This window comes from Bubalus kerabau, chromosome 13, assembly GCF_029407905.1.
Source record: "Bubalus kerabau isolate K-KA32 ecotype Philippines breed swamp buffalo chromosome 13, PCC_UOA_SB_1v2, whole genome shotgun sequence".
NCBI lineage: Eukaryota > Metazoa > Chordata > Mammalia > Artiodactyla > Bovidae > Bubalus > Bubalus kerabau.
The window spans coordinates 19,964,252-19,986,502 of NC_073636.1; the positions used below are offsets into that span (position 1 = coordinate 19,964,252).

General features: G+C 41.2%; 1 protein-coding gene across 4 annotated transcripts in view; it reads left to right on the forward strand.

The window, feature by feature from the left end:
• The window catches only part of NRP1 (neuropilin 1), a 147,682-nt gene that overhangs the window by 29,949 nt on the left and 95,482 nt on the right, over window positions 1–22,251 (forward strand). The window lies entirely within an intron of this gene.

Genomic DNA, 22,251 nt, shown 5'->3' on the forward strand with positions numbered 1-22,251 from the left:
TCTGGCACCTGGAGGCCGTGACGACCTGTCCCTGAGAACAGTTCTGACTTTACAGCCCTGCTGCCAGGTGGACTCGCAAATTGTGTAGAGGTTTTATCGCTGTCAGAGGCCAATGAAAACAGGAGGCAGGTGTCTTCTTGTCCTTTTGAAAACCAAGATAAAGGAGTGAGGTTACTGGGTCACTGGAAATATTTCACTAGTACTGGGTGTGTGTGTGTGTGTGTTGATTCTTGTTTTTGTTTTGTTTTTGACTGCTCCACGTCTTAGTTGCCATATGTGGTATCTAATTTCCTGACCAGGGATGGAACCCGGGCCCCCCGCATTGGGAGCATGGAGTCTTAGCCACTGGACCACCAGGGAAGTCCCATCACTAGCTGCTAGTTTGAACAGAAGTCTAGGCTGATTCCTTTGGCTGTGAAGAGGGTGTGGGCACACAGGCCCCTGGGTACTGTGACCATGGCAGTTTGCCTGGAAGGAGAGGGTGACAAGCTCAGAAAGTGAATTTCTTTCAAAAGTGACTTTTCCAGGTCACACAGGTCATCTTGTTTGGTTTCCACAGATGCTCTTTATGTAAATAAAGAGCATTTCCACCGGGAGTTCAGGTAGGATACTGACAGGAGGCCCAGGGATCCCCACAAAGTTCTGCAGCTGCTCTCAAGGCAGTCAGGACAATGCTCAACCAAGCACATCCCTCCGAATCAACTACCTACAGCAAGTTTTACAAAATACCCGAAACTGGTCCCTGCCTCAGACATCCTGAACTGCGATCCTAGGGATGGCGCTCTGCAAGAACCAGAGACAGTTCTGTGAACAGAACAGACTGAGGCCCCAGTCTCAGCATCCAGGCCTTCTGATCCAAAGGCTGCCATGCTGAGCAAGTCTGCAGGCCTGGTGGACTTCCGCTCAGAGAGCTAGTGACGGGAAGAAAGGGTGGTCCCAGTGGGGAAAGGCAGGGCTTCTGTGGTGGGGTTGAGACAGAGTTGACATCCTGGTAGAAGGAATAAGGTGTGGCTTCCACAGCCCTATCCTGGGATCACCACTTACTCTGTGACCTTGGGTTTACCCAGTGGAACTTCATTAAGCCTCCTTGCTCTCAACTATGAAGTAGACCTACAAATAGTACCTTGTGGTGTTATTGGTTATAAAATGAGATTGTGGAGGAATAGTACATAGTTAATTTCCTGGTACAAGTCTGTGTTCATTAGGAGTAGGCAGTAGAAGTTATGGTGGTGGTGGTGGTGGAGTATTTAGATTAGTGGGAAGAATAAGGCGTGTACATTCTAACATTGTGCCAGCCTAGCTTAGAATGGTAACAGCTACAATTCATATTATGTCTCTGTGTGCCTGGTGGTGGGTGTGTATGATGTTTAATCCTCACAAGCACCCCGCAAGACATTCTCATACTCATTTTACTAAAGAGGAAGCCAAGTATAAAAAGGTTCTAAGACCCACCTAGGGACTTCCCTGGTGGTCCAGGGGTTAAGACTTTGCCTTCCAATACAGGGGATGTGAGTTCCATCCCTGGTTGGGGAACTAAGATCCCACATGCCTCATGGCCAAAAAACCAAAACATAAAACAGAAGCAATCTTGTAATAAATTCAATAAAGACTCTAAAAAAAAAAAAGTACAGAACTTTTTTTTTTTTTTTTCTGTTCTAAGACTGTAGAACTTGAGGTGGCAGATGAGTTTAAAGCCAGATCCTTGTAATGCCAAAACCACAGCCTGTATGAAGCCCGACCAGATGCTTGGTTGGGGGACGTCGTGTTCCCCAGCCAGCCGATCGGAGCATATACAGTCCCTGTCGGCATGACTAGTTAAGAGTGTGGTTGTTTCCTAAGCGGTAACTGAAAAGCACTTGGGATCTTGGGAATTCAGATTAGATCGTGAAATGATCCCTTCTACTGTGAGGTTGAAAATTCACGAGGTGTTTGTCAGGGTCAAGAGTGGCTGTGAACACACAGAAGCAGCTCTTTCAGATCCTTGAAGCTGTTAGCCTGTATGGTCAGGGCCCACCTGCATATCTGAGTGCCCAGCAGGTGAGTTCTGGTCACCCGGGGTGGAGACAAACTGGCCGTGCCTTTCACAAGCCCCTCCTGGGACCAGTGCTGCAAATCAGCTCTCTTGCAAGTTCCCTTTCACCAACTGAAAAAAATCTCTTCAGGGGATCCCAAGATCTTGAAAGTCCTCGCTTGGCTCCATAAAAACATGTGTATTTCATGCCTGCCAAAATGAGTGTGATTAACAGAAAAATGAATTTCAACTGTGAACTGAAGTTGATAAATGTATTATTAACAGGAAAATATTGTACTTATTTTCAAGAATAATGTAACACTTAGACATTTTTTCTTAGAGTGGCATCTGATAGTCTGATTTTCTAGCACCACAAGGCCAGGCCTCTGTACTGTAGGATCTCAGTGAGTCAATACCAGGGTGGATCTCTGTTTTCCCCTACCCCCCGGCCAGTACCCTCCGAGTCTGTCTAATTTAGGACAGATAATCCTATGTTTAAGCCCCAAGTGTCTGAAGGCAGAGGAGTTTCCTGAGGACAAGATATACTTTGACTCCATGAGATGTAAGGGAGGAAGTAAAATTTGCAGAGGCCCCAGCAATATGGCAGAATCCTTATTTATAATTAAATGTAAATCTAAAGAAACTAAGAAATTCATAGCAAACGGCTCCTAAAAACAGCCTTGGGAAGAAACTTGTTTAACTTTGATTTACAGATGAACTAGTCTCCCCTTAAAAGTGTGCTGCTGATTATAAGACACGCAGCGACTTCATGGCCTTAAGTAAATTTGCCATAAATTAATTATATGGCATCACTAGAGATGACAATGTTTAGTGTTTGTTTTTCTGTTACAGTTTGTGTCAACCTTCAATTTGTCATTTGTAATTAATTTGTAGAGTATTTGCAGTTGTGCTGCAAATATAGAAGTTGCACTGCACAAAAAACTTTATTTAAATTGGATTATTAGGTGTGAAAATGAAAGTTGCTCAGTCGTATCCTACTCTTTGTAACCCCATGGACTATATAGTTCATGGAATTCTCCAGGCCAGAATACTGGAGTGGGTAGCCTTTCCCTTTTCCAGGGGATCTTCCCAACCCAGGGATTGAACCCAGGTCTCCCATATTACAGGTGGATTCTTTACCAGCTGAGCCACAAGGGATTATTAGGACTGAGATGCTAATCCCATCTGGGCTCTGGTGATGCCATCCATTTCAGGGAGCCCACTGCCTGGCCCGGACAGCCTTGGGTCTGTCCCCATTCCACCCCACCAGCTCTAGAGTGAGGGCGGCCCCTTGTCCCTCCCCCGGGTCAGGCGGCAATTACTGATGAAGATCAACCCTCCCCGGCTCTCTCGTTCGCATCCAGGCCTTCTAGGGGTCCAGAGACGTCTCGTCCTTCTCCTCGAAGAACAAGGCAGTTTGGAGATTTCCAGCTGGCTCGGGGCTGGCTTCTGTATAAGAAGTAGGATTAAGATGAAAAGAGGCTTTTTTCATAGTCCACTTAGAGCCACTAAGAGGAAAAGGAGACTGAGAGTTCCAGAACAATCAAACTTAGTAGAGAGGTCAGTGGGCCAGGAAGGCAGCCTGGCTTCAAACAGACCTTCCTGTCTGTCTGTGGGTTCCTGCCTGAGGATACAACTGAAAGAAAAGAAAAGTGTTTCCAAAATTTAAGAATCTATTGATCCCATTTACAGAAAAGCATGTCCACAGAGCTTCTGCATTGAAAACTATTTTATTATAATCTTCTTTATTCTACATATCATCCAAATTTATCCATCTTTTATTTATGTTTCATGTCCCCATAGAATAGAGCAATGGAAGTTTACACATTTGTCCCAAGAAAACTGCAAAACGTGAACACTCAGATAACAACCTCAATTTGATGTAATGAATGATGGCATTCTGTAGAAACAAAATCCCTTTTATTGGGTAATACAATAATGGTAGGATGTCTTTGCAATTTTATGCTTTACTTGTTATTAATTTAATTTCCTCGAGTTTCAGCATGATGGAAAACCCTTTTAGCCATTTTCATGGTCTTTGCTGGTTTTTTTATTGTTTAATTTGTTTTACCCACTGATAGCTTAAATTAATGGTCTATTAATTATGAATTAATTTAATGGTGTACCCCCAGAATATCATGTTGGAAAATACTCTTTTAATGAAAAGTTCTACACGGCCTATTTATGTCTAGAGTTACTGTGGATTAACTATGGCTTATTGATTTCCCAATGAGAGGCACCATAGTATGTGTCAATCCCTTAGTCATGTCCGACTCTTTGCGACCCTGTGGACTGTAGCCCGCCAGGCTCTTCTGTCCATGGGATTCTCCAGGCAAGAATACTTGAGTGGGTTGCCATTTCCTTCTCCAGGGGATCTTCCCAATCCAGGGACTGAACCTATATCTCCTGCATTGCAGGCAGATTTTGTTTTTTACTGAGTCACCAGGGGAACCCAGAGGCACTGTGGATCCTGGTTTTTTTAGAGTTCAGCTCTGTGTTACTCCTGAGTTTTCACGAGATGAGTCACTCTCCCTCCACTGTGTCTTTGTCCACACAGGGAGCTTTCCTGTGGCTGCACTTGGCATGCACTGAATCATAAACACAAACACTCATGTGCCTGCAAAAGCACATGGCAGTATTCCTTATATGGTGGCGACTGAGGATATGTTTGGCTTGTGCTTTTTAAAAAGATAATCATCAAAATGAAAACCTACCATTTCTAAATTCTTTTATAATTCTCTTGACACTTGAAGAATGACCAGTCTGAGATCCACTGCCCACATCTGACGTATTAGAGATGGTATCAGAGCAAGTCAGAGGCTCTGGACCATGACCAGTGGCTATGATGCAACCAGAACACATCATGACTGTTTTGAATTGGGGTGTGTTGGTGATGGAAAGGGCCCGGGAGATCTTCCAGGGCAAAGCCCTTTGGGTGCAGATGAGAAAACAAAGGCCCAGAGAGGTCAGGTGACTCACCCAGCATTACCCAGCTGTTCAGCAGCAGAGTTTGACTTACAAGTCTGCCCTCCTGTTTTTTGGTCAAAGCCATACTCATCACAGTTGCCTGCTCTGGGCAGCTTAGTGGATGAATAGTTATGACACTGAGGAAATAGTCCTTATTTAATGTTATTATTATTGCTTAGATATGAAAGAGTTGTTAGTTTACTCCCAGGTTCATGTATATAGCGTGAACCCATTAGGATTTTATCAATCCAAGAAGGGCATCTTACTTCTTTTCTTCCTCATTAACTTTCAACTACTTACTCTTCTGGCCCATTGTGTCCCTTGGCATAATTACTAGAAATGGGTTTTACTGAAGCAGCATTGAGTGTGTGCGTGTGTGTGCGCGCGCGCGTGTGTGTGTGTCTGTGTGTGGTGTTAGTAGATGCCAAGCATTCTTCTTTCAAAGATAATGGATGTGTTTTCTGCTTTCTCCCCTTTGCTAAATGCTGACAGAATGTGTTTTAATAGAAGTACTGGATTTGCAACAGAGAATCCAGAATTAAGCGCAAACTGCTGGTCGTGTGACCTGTGGTCCACATCACTTACTAGGGTCTCTGCTTTCTTACTTGAAACATTTAGGGGTCAGAGAAGATGCCCTCCAAATTCCCTTCTGTAATTCTGGCTCATGATAGTTGTCTTTGTTTCTAACACAATGAAATGAATTGTGTGTGGTTAAATATACCATCACCATTGTAGAGATGTAACAGTGCAAACAGGTTGTAAAATTCTGAGGAAGCACTTTGTTTCTGTTTTCCTCTGCGCTGGATGCCAAGATATCAACTGAAGATGTTACGAGTTTACTGGACCAAAAACATACCAGAAAAGGAAAAGGCTGGGGAAAGTCCCTGTCCTGATTTCTGTGTTAAAGCTAGTATTTTATAAGCATTTCTTATCTTGTTTGAAAAGAAATAGAGAACTTAAGTATTCTGGGATAAAAAAAAAAATAGCTTATGTTATTTAAGTAAATGTGCATATGTGCATTTAAATAAATTGGAAAAACAGGAGAAGAAATGGTATGAAAATAAAATAAGACAGATTGGAATTGTCTCATAAAATTTGCTTTAAAAAAGTCAGGGTTATGGAATATAGGACTGGGTTATGAAAAACAGAATCCTACCACCTCTTGCTTGTTGACCTTTTGGTTTCTCTAGCATATTCCTGAACAATAAGCAAAGTGATTTTAAGAATCTTCACTCAAACAATATACATTTTCAAGGGCTCTGATGGACTGGGTTAATCCTTAACTACAAATAAGGTCAAGCAGAAAGCAAGTTTTCTATGTCTGTACCAGGGAAGCTATGGACTTTCTTCTTTCGAACAGAGACAAATCTGCTCATCTGCCTAAACTGGATTATGCTCATCTGCCTAAACTGGATTAGGCTGTAAATGAACCGCAAACCTTTCCAAGCCCTTCGATGTTTTGATTCTCACCAAAATGTTCAGACACTTGCCTCTGGAGGCTCCATGTGAATGTCAGCAGAGTGGCATGCTAGAGAAACCAAAAGGTCGAAGACCAAGAGTTGATACGATTCTGTTTTTCATGAAAAATTAGGAAAGAAGAAAATCCGTAGAGAAGGTTTGCATTCTTAACCAACAGAAGTGGGAAAACATGTTTGTTATGTCTATGGGAAAAGCACTAGATAAGGTGTCAGAAGACTTGAGTTTTGTGTTTTTTTTTTTAACTTTTAATTTTATATTGGACCATAGTTGATTAACAGTGTTGCCATAGCTTCAGGTGGACAGCAAAGAGACTCAGTCATTCATATACATGTATCCATTTCCCCCCAAACTCTCCTTCCATCCAGGCTGCAACATAACATTTGACGGAGTTCCGCCTGCTATACAGTTAGGTCCTTGTTGTTTATCCATTTTAAAGACAGAAGACTTGAGTCTTTTGACACTAAAACTAATGCTGTGATTGTGGAAATTCAACTTCTCTGCATCTCCATTCCTGTGTTTAACATAAAGAAATGGAACCAGTTCAACTTCAGACTTGCTTGTACATAACTGTCTTTATTAAAATGTACAGACCTTCTCAGTTGCGTCCCCATTTCATTAATTCTCTGCTTCCAGGAAACATTTTGTAAACATGTTTTAAATGTTCATGGTCAACGAATTGGCACTCTTCGAGTTTTTTCTAGCAGTCTTTGCTGACATTATCTCTTTTGGAAACTGCATATTTGGTCCACTCTCTGTGTTCCCACTAATTTCTCACTGCTCTCCAGGTCTCCACAACACACTTCTTTCTGTTCAGTGACTCGCTGTGGTTGCTGTTGTTCGCAGTTGTCTGGAAAAGTCTTGTCTCCAAATTACAGTGGCTTTCTTTTTTTCTTGCCCTGAAGCAACCAATGATGGGAGAATATGTGTGTGTTTCTGTTCTCCAGGGTCAGAGCTGGCTGGGGCGTAAAATTCTTAACCATCCAGTTTAATCCAAATGATTGAATCACAAAAGTAAATGCAAACCGTGGGCTGCGTATCAGGGAGATTATGTAAGTGAAATTAATTTTCAGAACCAGATTGCAGTCGTTAAGCCTGGGATCTTAATGGGGGCCCACAAAAGTGTCCCATCAGCTTACCAAGGAGCCTGAGACTTTATTATTGCCCAGATAATAACTGAAAAATTTGAACTTTGCAGTTTTATAGATCAGTTTGTATCTAAAAAGCAGGCGGTTTTTAAGAGCACCGAATAAAGGTTGCTTTCTGCAGACACCTGCAGCGTGACTATTTATAAAAGTACCCAGTCATTTGTCCCCTCCTAAAAGTGCTATTGGCATAAGAGGACTGGGTATTTAATCCATAACCCACCATACACTGCACCCCATGGTGGCAAAGCACACACAGAGCCAGAAGAAAGAGATCAAGAAAGCATTAAAAACGTCAGGCCACAAGACCATGTTTAAATGATTAGGTGAGACGCTGTCTTGGTTTAACAATGGCCGGGCACACCTCAGGGGCCTGACCTCCCCCACTTGCTCTGTTTTGATGGGTTATTGCAATCTGTTCTGAAATTGAATTTCAGTTTGTTTCAATAGCATTTTGCAGTAAATAGGAGTGACTGTGGTATCTCATTTGTGAATCTTGATGTAATAATCAGAGGTAATTGAAGCATGCACAAGCCACAGAGACTTATGACATGTTTTTAAACAAGTATTGACTGATATGAAACTAATTTAACAAAAACTGGAAATCGGACTCCACAGAAAATGCATGCACAGAATTCAGAGTCTGTTGAAACTGCACCAACTTGGTTTAAAAAATGGCATGTTCAAGTTCCCTTACCTTTCCTGAAGGAGTTTGGGTGCAAGTTACTGACAGGCAAGGTTGTGACTCTGGGACTCGGGCTAATCACCTGCCCACTAGAGTTAATCATTTGCCAGTCCTGGGGTTTGGGGTAACCCGTTCTTCTCCTGTCATCTCCGCCTGCCTCAGTGGCTCCCATGAATAAGAAAACCTCTTGGAAAGGGAAGCAAGCACACAAAATTAACTCCAAATGGCAACGTTCTGTGTAAACTAAGCACAGATTTGGAATCTTTTTATTTGTAAACTAATCTTCTGAGATAAGATTGTTCTGTGTTTGTGCATACACTAATGTATGTGCGTATAGACATATTCCATTTGGCATTACATATATGCTCACTGACAAAGTGCCTGCTGGCTTTATATTCCATTTTAATGCAAGTCTGAGTCTAAAAAGGAGAAATGCAAGAACAAAACCTGTGATTTACATCTCTAAGCCGAATAACAGAGATAACGGGAGCAGGGTGCACGATTCCCCTTAGACTCTGGATTTCAAGAGGGGTGAAATGCATTTGAGGACAAGAATTTGAAATTCAAATAATGAAAAGAAATAGTGGAAAATGCTTCTGCAGCTACTGACCTTGAAAACAAACGGGTAAATTTTTGTGTTCAGGCGCTACAGAAAGTAGAATGAATCGTGTGTCATGCACTCCGAAGATCAGTATAAAAATAAAGCCTATGAAACCTTGCGATGCTTGTCCCTTGACTGAAGGAAGCAGAAGACAGTGGTGATACAGGAGGGAACATAATAGAGAAAATAATAAACAGCGTCATTAGGCAAAACTTAGCATTTGTATGCGTTTCTAACACATACTAATGTCCACTGGATTGGAGACTTTGTGTGGAGCAAATTTCTTTAAAATGGAGTGAATTACAGCCTCTTAACATACAGTTCAAAGTGCATAAATGTCACCATTATCCATAACATGACCAGGGATGGCAGAAAAGATGAAATCAAAACACTGTATTTTTCTAAGAAGAAATCTTGAGGACGTGGACCTCATTTAGAACCGTCATTCCACCTGTGGAAACCGAAACAAGTAGACTTGACAAAAGCATCTAGGGATTTATAGACGTAATACTTATTATCACTAATAGGAGTTGGGCTTCTAAGTCCCAGAACGTCTAGCTGAGGCTATGCCCCTAAGTATTTGGTGCTTTCTTCCAAAGAGCGGTGGTTGTCATGTGGCTGTTTTAATAAGGTTTAATGTAATTGGAACAAAAGCAGAACGTAGCTCCTTGAGTTTTCCCAAAAGCGATTGACGTGGTTTGTCGAAAAAATTTTCAAAAGTGTAAGGTGTTTTTTTTTTTTTTTTAAACTATTTACTAAACAGTGTAGAAGATTGTGTTTATTATCAGTGATGTCAATGTAGGAGTACAAAATCGAGGTTATGCTGTGTTTGTTCTAGTTTTTTCTTGTTTGTTCAGTTTTTCAATGTGTTAACTAATTTCCAAGGAAACTGTTTTTGTTTCTGACTCTCATAAAAATCCAAGATAAATAGAGCAACATATTTTCTACCTACAATAAGTATAATCTCATCAGAGAAATAATAAGGCATGGTAACACCTAAAAAAATCATTTTAGCTCAACATTGAGCAAATCTATAATTACTCGGTCTGTACTAACTCAGGGCTCCATAAATTCAAGGGGAGGAAACATTTACAGGCAACTGAATCTAAGAAAAACTTCACAGAACGAGTGAACCTTGAGTTGGGCTTTGAAAGAATGGAGTTTGGATTGGCAGGAAAAGGAAAAGGGAAACTCCTAAGGAAGAGATGCCAGAATAATTCTGTGCAGTTATCCTTAGATGGGGGACATCAGGGCAGTTGTCCCTGACTTTCAAAGAGCTAACACTTGAAATTCTCCTGGCAGTACAGTGGTCAAGAATACACCTTTCAAGGCAGGGATCATGGGTTCGATCCCTGATCAGGCTAACTAAGATCCCACATGCCTCAGGGCCAAAAATCCAAAACATTAAAAAAAAAAAAAAGAAGAAGAAGCAATATTGTTAACAAAGTCAAAGTAAAGAGTTGAAAAATGTTCCACATCTTTAAAAAAAAAATAAAAAAGCTAATACTAAGAGACATAGTAGAGACCCTGGAACTAGCCAGGGCAAAGCTCCTTCAGTTTGTACCTTAAAGTGAAAACCCTGCAGCTAGTACCTGGACTTGCATTTGACCTCCAAGTGACCCTTACTAATTTTTGTTTTTACTCTGCCATTTATCTACTAGGATTCATATCATATCTTTTAACTTTTTAAAGACCATTATCAAAAGTCATGTTAACTAGGTTTTGTTGTTGTTCAGTCGCTAAATTGTGTTCGACTCTTTGCAACCCCACGGACTGCAGCACACCAGGCTTCCCTGTCCTTCACTATCTCCCAGAGTTTGCCCAAATTCATGTCCATTGAGTCGACGATGCCATCCAACCATCTCATCTTCTGTTGGCCCCTTCTCCTCCTGCCCTCCATCTTTTCCAACATCAGAGTCTTTTCCAATGAGTCAGCTCTTTGCATCAGGTGGCCGAAGTATTGAATCTTTTACTTCAGCATCAGTCCTTCCAATGAATACTCAGGATTGATTTCCTTTAGGATTGACTGGTTTGATCTCTTTGCTGTCCAAGGGACTCTCAAGAGTCTTCTTCAGCACAGGAGTTCAAAAGCATCAATTCTTCAGTGCTCAGCCTTCTTTATGTTCCAACTCTCACATCCTTCCATGACTACTGGAAAAACCACGGCCTTGACTATATGAACCTTTGTCAGCAAAGTGATATCTAAACCAGGTTTAGATACTGTTTTTTAAAAGTCCAGTTTAGAGCAAGAAGGAAATGCAGTGTTTTGTTTGTAGCCCCAGCAAAGTCTGGGCTTGCCCTCTCCCTGAGATAACCTTGCAGCTGTGAAAGAGGAGAGCATGGTCTGGAGGCTGAGAAAGACAATGCAGTTGTAGAGATGTCCTCAGATTATCTTCCCCTGGTACAACTTCTGTTTCTTTTTGCTCCCCTACACCATCATGCTATTGGTTCCCCTCTTGTTCCTGAACTTGCTGCCTGGATCCCGACTCAGACTCTGGACTCTATTCTGGGTGCTCAGTGTGACTCTGGGTGAACCACTCAGGAGTCATTTCAGTCAATTCACTAGTGAATTCAGCAATGAATCTCCTGTGAAACCAGTGGTTTGACAAAATCAACCGGCTGGTCTAGGAGTGATGTAGACTCGTTGGCAGTAAGGACATGTCACAGAATTCTACTGGCTCACTTTTCAAGCCTGTACCACAAGGACAAGCATTTTAAAAGCCTTCTCAGCCTTTCAGAAAAGAGTGCTACACATATATAAGCCATGTCCGACTCTGCGACCCCATAGACAGCAGCCCACCAGGGTCCCCCATCCCTGGGATTCTCCAGGCAAGAACACTGGAGTGGGTTGCCATTTCCTTCTCCAATGCATGAAAGTGAAAAGTGAAAGTGAAGTCACTCAGTCGTGTCCGACTCTTAGCAACCCCATGGACTGCAGCCTACCAGGCTCCTCCATCCATGGGAGTTTCCAGGCAAGAGTACTGGAGTGGGGTGCCATTGCCTTCTCCCATATATAAGCTATTACTACTTTTTTCACCCAAAATTTTATATACATAATTATAAGCTATTACTACTTTTTTTCACCAAAACTTTTGTATATATAATTATAAGCTATTATAAGCTCATATGTAAATGTAAGCTATTACTACTTTTTCCACCAAAATTATATATATATATAATATGTGTAAATATATATATTTCATGCATGTTAAGAATACTTTTCTTCTTAATTTTAAAGCCTAATGGGAGTAAAAATAAAAGCTTTTGCTAATGGTCTCCTACTATTTGTATGGAAAATTTCCATTGAAGAGATCAATATTGTTACTTATCAGACATTTTACTCAGCCTGTGTTTGACATGTCTATCACCCATTTAAGGGAAAAGTATGTTTGAAGACACTGGATTTTAAAGAAGAATAATTAGAGAAACTTCAAGTTGAAGTTATTATGTTTCAAGACTGCCAAGCCCAACATTACTTCTGCTTCAGTAGCATTTGAACTGTTGTTAACCTGTGTTTCTGAATGTGTATTCGTCAGTGAATAATTAGGGAGAAATTCAGTAGTAAGTCAGTGATAGAAAGGACATTTGACTTCCAAATTTACAAAAGCCTACTTTAAGGTTTAAAATATTATGAAGGCTGTGTGTGTGCTTAATTAGTGAAAATGGGTATTTTGTTTCTGTCAGGGAAGGAGAATAATCTGAGTCATTAAGGGAAATGTCCTGGATTAGCGACATTTTTACAATGCAGTAATAGTCTTACTGTATCACACACACACACAAAGATGTTAAAGACTATAGGTTGGCATGAAATTACATACTGTTTTGAAGAGGGAAGCAGTAAGAGAAAATTCAGCATAGAAAGTTAACAGTTACAAAAATAGGAATGTTCTCTGTCCAGAATTTAGAGTTTGGGGCTGGCATACTTAGTTTGTAAAAGAAAACTCAGCAGAATAAATCAAATGTTTTCCTTAGCATCAGAAAGCCAACCCTCAAAGTCGACGTGCAAAATGCTTGTGTTAAATTGACATCCAGGCATCCCTTTGACCTCTGATTCCATCCATAGGGGGTTCCTGGGTCAGCCCTTCCTTGTCCTCTACACCTTCCTGGATTCTTGCTCCCCAGGGCTGGTTTTTTTATTTACAGGACAAGACCCCCTAACTCTTGATAGCCTAGTCCAAAACGAATAAGAAGGGCAAAGGCTGGAGCATGTGGAGTAGAGGGAGTGGGAAGGCAGAGAGGGTTCTGGAAAGAGAGGACAATAGACATCCAGCCCTTCCCCCATCCTGCCCTTCATGACACAGACACCACCCCAGGTCCCCAAAATTCTGTTATAGAGCCTTTCAAATGGATACATGCTTTCAAAGTGCTCAGCATCCCTGGTTTGCTAAAATAATATCTCTGCAGCCTTCGAGCAATTAGAGAAGTGATTTCCACACTTATCTGTGTTTTGCTTGGTTTTTTGGTGTGTCAGTCTAATAAATGAATTCTTTAAATTTTTCTCTTCTTACAGTACCAACAGAGTTAGAGTCAAGGGGTATGATGGTTATGCTCAGAGAGCTGCAAGGCTGTCATGTGAAAGAGGAACTAAATGTGGTCTTTAGGATCAATGAGTGGAAATCACATTAAGTACTAAAGAAACATTTATTGAGGGAACGGATCTGAGGCAAAGTCAGGAAGACTGGGGAGCCTCACCAGGCACTAAAGATGGGCTGAGCTTCCTGCCTGGACTCTGTGTGTTTCCTCTTCCTGTTGGTTTTTGAACAAAGTTGAGCAATCCCTTCGTGGAACTCTCAAATTAAAAGTAGACCTTGATGATCACAGTAATCTTTTTCATCATCTCTTAAAAAGTGAGATGCAAGGATTTGTCTTTTACCATAACAGAGTAGAAAGTTCTGGTTCTTCTACTAACTAGATTTGAAATATTCAGTTCCTTCAGTGTTCTGGGCTTCAATTTTCTCATCTATAAAATATGATATTGGTTCCTTATCCCTTAGATCTCTTCCCATGGTAAACTTTTGGTAGTTCCATTCATATGCGAGTTAGCTGCGCAGCCGTGTCCAACTCTTTGCAACCCCGTGGACTGTAGCCCACCAGGCTGCTCTGTCGGTGGAATTCTCCAAGCAAGGATACTGGAGTGGGTGGCCATTCCTTTCTCCAGGGGATCTTCCCGACCCAGGGATCAAACCCAGGTCTCCTACATTGCAGGCAGATTCTTTACCGTCTGAGCCATCAGGGAAGCCAGTCCTATTCATGGTATTCACCTTAACATCAGCTAGGTAGTAAAACCAGTGTGTTCCTGATTCCTGTGCTCAGAGACAGACACTGCAGTCAGCCATGCTCTGTGATTCAGCCCCTTTTTACCAAGTATAGACACAGTCTTATATATCAGCACCGTATTTCTTTAGCCTAAAACAGTTGCTAAAACAGTTTCTCAAATCACTGATTCAAATTAAACTTCTAACATGTAAGGCAGATTAGGAGAAGGAATTAAGCTGCCAAATTTATCTCCATCTTCTCAAATTTATGTCATCATTTACAAAGTTGATTCCCTCCCTGGATTATTTTTGTTTTTTAATATCTGACTGACCTGTGGCTAGTGCAAGGTAAATGACTTTTCAAAATAACATGTAGAAAACACTTTCTTTTCAACACTAGTTCCACCTGTATTATATAATAAAAGGGTCTTAGGATCAATGAGATTGGTATATGTTGGGTTAAACCAAGTTAAATCAACATTTCATGCTCATGGGACTTCTCAGAGCCTTTATACTGACACAAATTATGGATATTCACAAAAGGAACATTGTGACGTGCAGCATTCCCAAATGATTTAGGGGGAAAAAACATTTTTTTTTCCATGAAGCATTTCATAAGACTGGTGTTTTGAGGGACACATTTGGGACCAGTTTGCTATGATTTCTGTTTTCTACTTTTTTTTTTTTTAAAGAGCAAACAATAGATTGCAAAATGATGAGAACAATAATGATATGATCTAAGTAATTTGCTATTATAAGAGGAAAAAGCAATCAGAATTAATGAAATATCTGAAATACGAGGTATTTTTTTAACTTTGATTTTCCTGTTCACTGTGGATTTTTTTGTTGTTGTTCAGTCTTTATTTTTATTTTTTTTGGCCCACTTTGTGTAATATGGGCTATTAGCTACCCGACCAGGGACTGAACCTCTGTCACTGCAGTGGAAGTAGGGATTCTTAACTACTGAACTTCTAGGGAAGTCCCTGAAATATGGGATATTTTTAAAGTAATATAACAACTTCAAGAACTGCCATGTTTTGAAAAATTCTCAAAGGATCTGTTTTATTGTGTATTTGTAAGTGAATACTTATTTGCCCCAAAATGAAGAACTAAAATGCTGGAAAACTGCTTTATTCCTATTTCTCCCTGTAACTGTACACTATCAATTCTCTTAATAAACTTTTATCCATAGATAGAGCTGTGGATTTTATCCCTTTACATTAAGAGCGTTCAAAGAAATTAGGCTGTTTACGGAATAAAAATTTAAATCATTTTATGTATTCTGGTTTTCAGTGGAAAAAAAAAAATCTCCTTTCCTTTTGAAACAATTAGAGGAAGAAAGGTGGAGGACAGGCTTCTTTCTTCTCTGCTTACCTGTCTTGTTTTTACAGCTGAGTCTTTAGTATTATCAAGGGGAACATTTTATACCATTCTCTAGCTTGTGCTGTGCTTAAGAGAAGCTTGTGTTTGGAAATGCTCCCTTTATGCGATGTTTTATTTTACCTAGCTTGACCATATTCTCTTTTCCTTTCTGTTAAGCTTACCATAAAGATATTTGGGGGCTGGGGAGTAGTTGAGATGGTAGGATGAGGGCCATATGATCTCCTGCTTGAGTTAAATCCATGCTCCAACCACAGAGCCATTTCTGTGAGCTGACCCTTTATGTGGTCATATGGTTAAACTTAGCAAGATGGTGCTTCTGCTCTTCGGCTACCCGTAAAGTTTATGGCCACTGCTTGCCTTTTTTCTAAATACACAATTACTCCTCAAGGTCCGTATAAATCATGAGGCCACCTAGGTCATTAAAATCCTCTCCTGTCTCTGTGAACTTGTTCATAACTCAGAGATAGTTAAAAGCTTGCTTTACACCAATTAATTATTCAGTCTGTAAAGCAAATCAGTGATAAGAAAAAAAATTGTGTAAACTAATGTTTAGGCCAATAACCAGTGATTTGCTGCATATTTTGGTCTGTAGCCAGTTTGTGTGTTTTAACACAGACAGAAACCCTCAGTGACATTTGAAGTATTTTATGTCCACAATAGACTTCTCTTATAAAAATTATTCCCTGTATCACAAATCAGAGAAGGCAATGGCACCCCACTCCAGTACTCTTGCCTAGAAAAATCCCATGGATGGAGGAGCCTGGAAGGCTGCAGTCCATGGGGTCGCTGAGGGTCGGACATGACTGAGCGACTTCACTTTCACTCTTCGCTTTCATGCATTGGAGAAGGAAATGGCAACCCACTCCAGTGTTCTTGCCTGGAGAATCCCAGGGACAGGGGAGCCCGGTGGACTGCCGTCTATGGAGTCACATAGAGTCAGACACGACTGAAGTGACTTAGCAGTATCACAAATTGACTTGTGGTTACAGAATATATCCTAGGTTAGTATGACTAGTCACACTAACATATCCATGTTAGTATGGCTACTAGTAACCCAGTCATCTGCAGTTAAAACATCTGATTTTGACTTGATAGAATTTTTAATAATGAAAAATTTGAAAAAGAGCCAACACCCTAAGCACAAAAGCTTCGGATGCTAAGAATGACTTACAGCAAACAGAATGTTGCTTTCAATAAACATGAGGGATTAAGGAAACTCTGTCTACGACATGATCAATTTTTCTGCTGTGCATTTCATTCTAGCAAAATAAATGCATTGGGCCCATATCTAAAAGTTTCATGTTTCTTGGCTGTGGTTAGCTCAGGGGTTTGTACTCTTAAGTAAACCTTAAGGGTCTACTGAACAGAACAGCACCATTTTTACTTGGGTCGGTGCCAACTGCCCATTCTAAAACTCAGCTCAACCTTTCTTTTACCATCAGTATATCTAAAAAGAAGAAACACCTATCTTTCACTGAACCCATTTTTTATTCAGCATCTTTTGGTTTCCACTTTTTTAGAAAAAAATGGGCAATTGTTATAGAGTCAGGGTCTTCCCCACTCCAGAATAATCTCACCTACCTGATGCTGATAATGTTCTACTGTGATTACTGCAAAGAAAGAGGGGGAAAAAAAGCCTTTAAAAAAATGAATATTTGCCAACTTTAGTTCCTGCAGCTCTTGATGAGCAAACTACCTGGATCCCCACTGAATAATTACTAATGAATCAGGAGGATTTTTTTTTAAAACTCTTAAAATTAACACATTAGGTCCTATCGTCTAAAACAGAATTATGGCTTTGTTTCTTTTTCCAAAGAATTAAAAAGGAAACTTGCAGATTATGACCTTGCTAGATCTTAAGGCAGAGTCGCTGCTTTTCTAGAACTGGAAGTTGCCCCCTGGTGTGTCTCCACCATACCAATTAAGGGGGCTTTTTGAGCAAATTCAGCACTGCATGCCGACAAGCACTAATCCAATTGCAGATCATTAAATCAGTTGGGTACATCAGTGGAAACACTTAATGGATTTAGTGATTTCTTTTAAAAAAAAGTATTGTAATATATAAAAATTAGCTTCTTTAACTCCATTATTGACTTTTGGGACAGCAGAGAATGTGGGAGTTAGATGGCATCACTGGCTCAATGGACAACGAATTTGAGCAAATGCCAGGAGATAGCGAACAACAGAGGAGCCTGGCATGCTGCAGTCCATGGGGTCTCAAAGAATTGGACACAACTTAGAGGCTGAATAATAATAACAACAACCTTGGCAAGGCCTATTGTCATTCCAAATAGTAATTTTCAGGGTATTGGGTTATGTCATCTTCTGAGAGCTAGTCATCTTCTGACTGATAGATCCCCCCAGGGAGATATTAATAGCAGTAGCCAAGCTTCTGCGCTACCTAGACTACAGCCTGTCTTGAACTCCATACTATGTACGATTGGAAAACAAAGCCATGCTCCACCTGGTTTTCTGTGCATTTTTCTCTGCTCCTCCTGCATTCCAGCCTCATTTGGAAGGGGACATCAGCATGTATTATTTCACTGAGTCCTCCCTCTCATCATTGCAAATTAATTATTTTGTCCATTTTTGCAGGTGAGCAACTGAGGCTTACAGATGTCAGTAAGTGACACTCAGCTAGTCAGTGACAAGAGTGTGAGGACTTGGGTCACAGTCACCCCAGTGTGGCTAATTTGATGGATGGCCAGGCAGGTAGCACCTCCTGCCCCATGGTTCCCTTTGAGACTTTGTGGGAGGTCAAAGATGGGGCACGTCTTAATAGATTAAAGGTGCAGGAGTGAGTCCTTCCTGAAGCTCAGAGCCCACACCTGAACCCAGTTTTGTTTTTTGTTGTTTGAATTTCTTTTTTTAATATTTGTTTATTTTTGCTGTGTTAGGTCTTTGTTGCTGCGCAGGGGCTTTCTCTAGCTTCGGTGGTCTGGTGCGTGGGTTTCCACTGCAGTGGCTTCTCTTGTTGCAGCACACAGGCCCAGCAGTTGTGGCCATGGGCTTAGTTGCCCAGCAGCAATGTGGAATCTTCCTGAACCAGGGATCGAACCTGTGTCCCCTGCATTGGCAGGCGGATTCTTCACTGCTGGACCACCAGAGAAGTCCCAGAATGCCACTTTTTAACACCCCGCCTCTCTCTCTACTTTATCCCCATGAGAAGGCTGAGAGAAGAGGAGCAGAGAGAGAATAGGCTTTATTTAAAACAAAAACCCAAAACTTTAGGATTTAAAGTAAATAAGAAGGAAGTAAATGTGTCCAAGACGCCCCCTCTTGTCACTTTTTGATGACTTGACTAGCTATATAAACCCATCTTGAGACAATCCATGAAAGTTAATTCCTTTTTTTTTTTTACCCTGAGAACAGTGGAAAGTTGGCAAGAACTAAAAATTTTCTATGAAATAGGGAGGCGAACAAGTTGTAAATGATGTTAATATCTTCCAGATGGCACCATTTTACTTGGGAACCGAATTTATTGTAATTAAAGGCATGTGAATTTTTCTATAAATACTGAACTTTGCAAGTTTGACACTGGACGACTCCATTACCTCGGAGTTGTTTTAAGGGAGGCGTCCTTGATCTTCCATTTGAAATGCATCTTTGGATTTCATAATCTGAGTTTAACCATAGAGATATTTTCCCATGTGAAGCATTTTTTTATCTTCTATGCCAATAAATCTTAATTATAAAGTGAGATCCCACAGAAATGAGAAATTCAAACTCCAAACATTTTCTGTTAAAATTATATATATTTTGACCATTCTTTTACACCATGTCTTGAGTTCTTTTATATATTTATTTTTGGATTAAGCTATTATCACTCTTCTGTCTCTAGACATATGCGTTGGACAATTTTGCAATGTCTGTTTTTGCTTCCATCAGAAGCACATGGCTCACTCCAAAAACCTGCTTTCCTTTCTGTGATTGAGGACCATGGGCTCAGGGCTCCCAAACCAACAGCCAGTGTGGTCCGAGAACCAGCAGGTGGAACCTCTGCCCTATCGTCCCCTTTGAGACTTTAGCTTCCAGCCTTGCTGCAGTTCCCCACCCCTGCCCTTTGTCTTACCCTGGGTCTTACTAGCCTTTACCCTTTCAGGGGATGTACATGGACCATCCGCACTGCTTGAGTTTGTACTGCAGCTTCCAAGCTTCATGTGTCCATCCAGAGCTGGGTCTGGATAGAATCCTCAAGCCTGGTTACACACAGCTTCTTCTAGTTATTCAATCATCTGTTAATCTAGGTGCTGCTGTAGAGGGATTCTGCAGATTTAATTATGTTGCCAGATCAGATGACCTTGAGAAAGGGAGGCTATCCTGGGTGAGCCTGGCCTAATCAGGTGAATGCTCACTAAGGACCCATCTTTTCTTGAGGGGTTTTGAAGCACAGGAAGAATCCAGTGTGAGGGAACGTCTCTGTTGCTGGCTTTGAAGCTGGAGAGAGCGGTGTAGCAAGGAAGGCAGATGGCCCCTGGGATCTGAGAGCAGCCCCCAGCTGGCAGCGAGCAAGGAGATGGGGACTGTAGTTCCCTAACTGCAGGAAACTGCCACAGCATGAACTGTAATGAAGACACAGAACTCAGATGAGAACGTAGCCCTGTGGACATTTGACTTCTGTCTTCCGTCTTATGATACACTGAGTTGAAACCCTAGCCAGGCCAGTGTATGCCTGCATGCTAAGTAGCTTCAGTCATCTCTGACTCTTTGTGACCTCATGGACCATAGCCCACCAGGCTCCTCTGTCCATGGGATTCTCCAGGCAAGAATAGTGGAGTGAGTTCCCATGCCCTCCTCTCGGGGACCTTCCCAAACCAGGGATGGAACCTTTGTCTCCGGCATCTCCTGCACTGACAGGCAGGTTCTTTACCACTAGCACCACCTGGGAAGCCTTTGACCTGAGCTAATAAATGTGTGCTGTTTTAAGCCCCTATGTCTGGAGTGACTTATTACACAGCAGCAGGAAACTCTCTGCTACCGGCGGAATGTTTATTATCACAATTTCTCTCTTTTGCTAGTTGGTCTTAACAAGCCATGACCCACTCCCTTTGATTCAGTTCAGTTCAGTTCAGTCACTTAGTCGTGTCCGACTCTTTGCGACCCCGTGAACCGCAGCATGCCAGGCCTCCCTGTCCATCACCAGCTCTTGGAGTCTACCCAAACTCATGTCCATTGAGTCGATAATGCCACCCAACCATCTCATCCTCTGTCGTCCCCTTCTCTTCCTGCCCTCAATCTTTCCCAGCATCAGGGTCTTTTCAAATGAGTCAGCTCTTCGCATCAGGTGGCCAAAGTATTGGAGTCTCAGCTTCAACATCAGTCCTTCCAATGAACACCCAGGACTGATCTCCTTTAGGATGGACTGGTTGGATCTCCCTGCAGTCCAAGGGACTCTGAAGAGTCTTCTCCATCTAACTCCCTTTGATTAGCCCTTTGTATTACTGCAGTGAAAACCATTTAATATTTCTTTTTACTCCAGTAAAAGATTTTCTTTAAAGATTTTCCTTCTTCACTTTTGTAATAACCTCATTTCCTGGGACTGTTCACTTTTATACATATTGTTATACTATTACCTAAACTATTAATCATCCATTTTCTATGGACGCAATAAAATTACTGATATTCATTATCACGGCCCTGAGGCATTACAAAAGCTTAACAATGAAAATGTTAACATGTGAGATCAAGCTTTATGAGTTTCACTGTACTCTGTTTATTTGAGAAGGGGCTATCTGACTATGATGCATATGGAAATCTTTACTGAGCTTTAATCAAAGAAGCCACACAGGAAAGGTGTCAGGTGGACTCTGTGGCATTGGAACTTCCTGGAGGAGAATGATCTGGAGACCTATGAACAAGTAACGAGAGTAACACTGTGTGGGCCTTTGAGGAGGACAATGACGCTGAACAAAAGACAGTGTTTGTAGCAATTTTTTGATTCAAGAGAAGTGAGATGTTTAATATCCCATTTACCATCAATGGAGTAGGTTACTAGAGAGAGATGGTTTGGCTGAAGTACATGCAGCAGCCACCGAGCAAAGCTGCCTGGTCTTTTAGCTCCTGGCTCTTCGTGGCTCTGTGGCATAGACCAGGCCAGCCAGCGGTCACACCTGCACCCTGGTACTTGTGCTTACCTCAGAGTTCAGTAGACAGTAGACCCTTAGTCTCTTCATAGCTGGAACCTGAGTTTGGGTGATAAGATCAGTGAAGGAACTTGATGGTGGGGCAACAGAAATGCCACTCAGATCCTAACCTGCTACTCCAATGTCTCACAGGCAGCCACCTCAACTGGAAAAAAATGCAGACAATGTCAGCAGTCTAAAACGTCCTGCAATCCACATAAACACACAACAGTGAAAAAGTATTACTTCCAGCATTTCAGAAAGTATGAAATCCAATCTGGTTCATTTTAACTTTCTAATACTGCCCCCCAACCCCTGCCTCACCAAATACAGGGAGTTTCATTGATCCTGTTGTTTTAAAAGCAAAAGGCAAAGCCTTTGATTTATTTCCAAATAAAGCATCATTGAAGATACTGTTTTCTGACCAATAAACAGAGTTGTTAGCTGCATCGCAAGGTATTGATTTGATACTTTTTGCATAGATATTAATGCTTTTCAAAATAACTTTATCTTATGACAAAGGAACACTTGTTCATTATAAAAATTTTGAAAGATACAGAAATAATAATAATAGAGAAATAATCTCACCACCCAGAGATAAACACT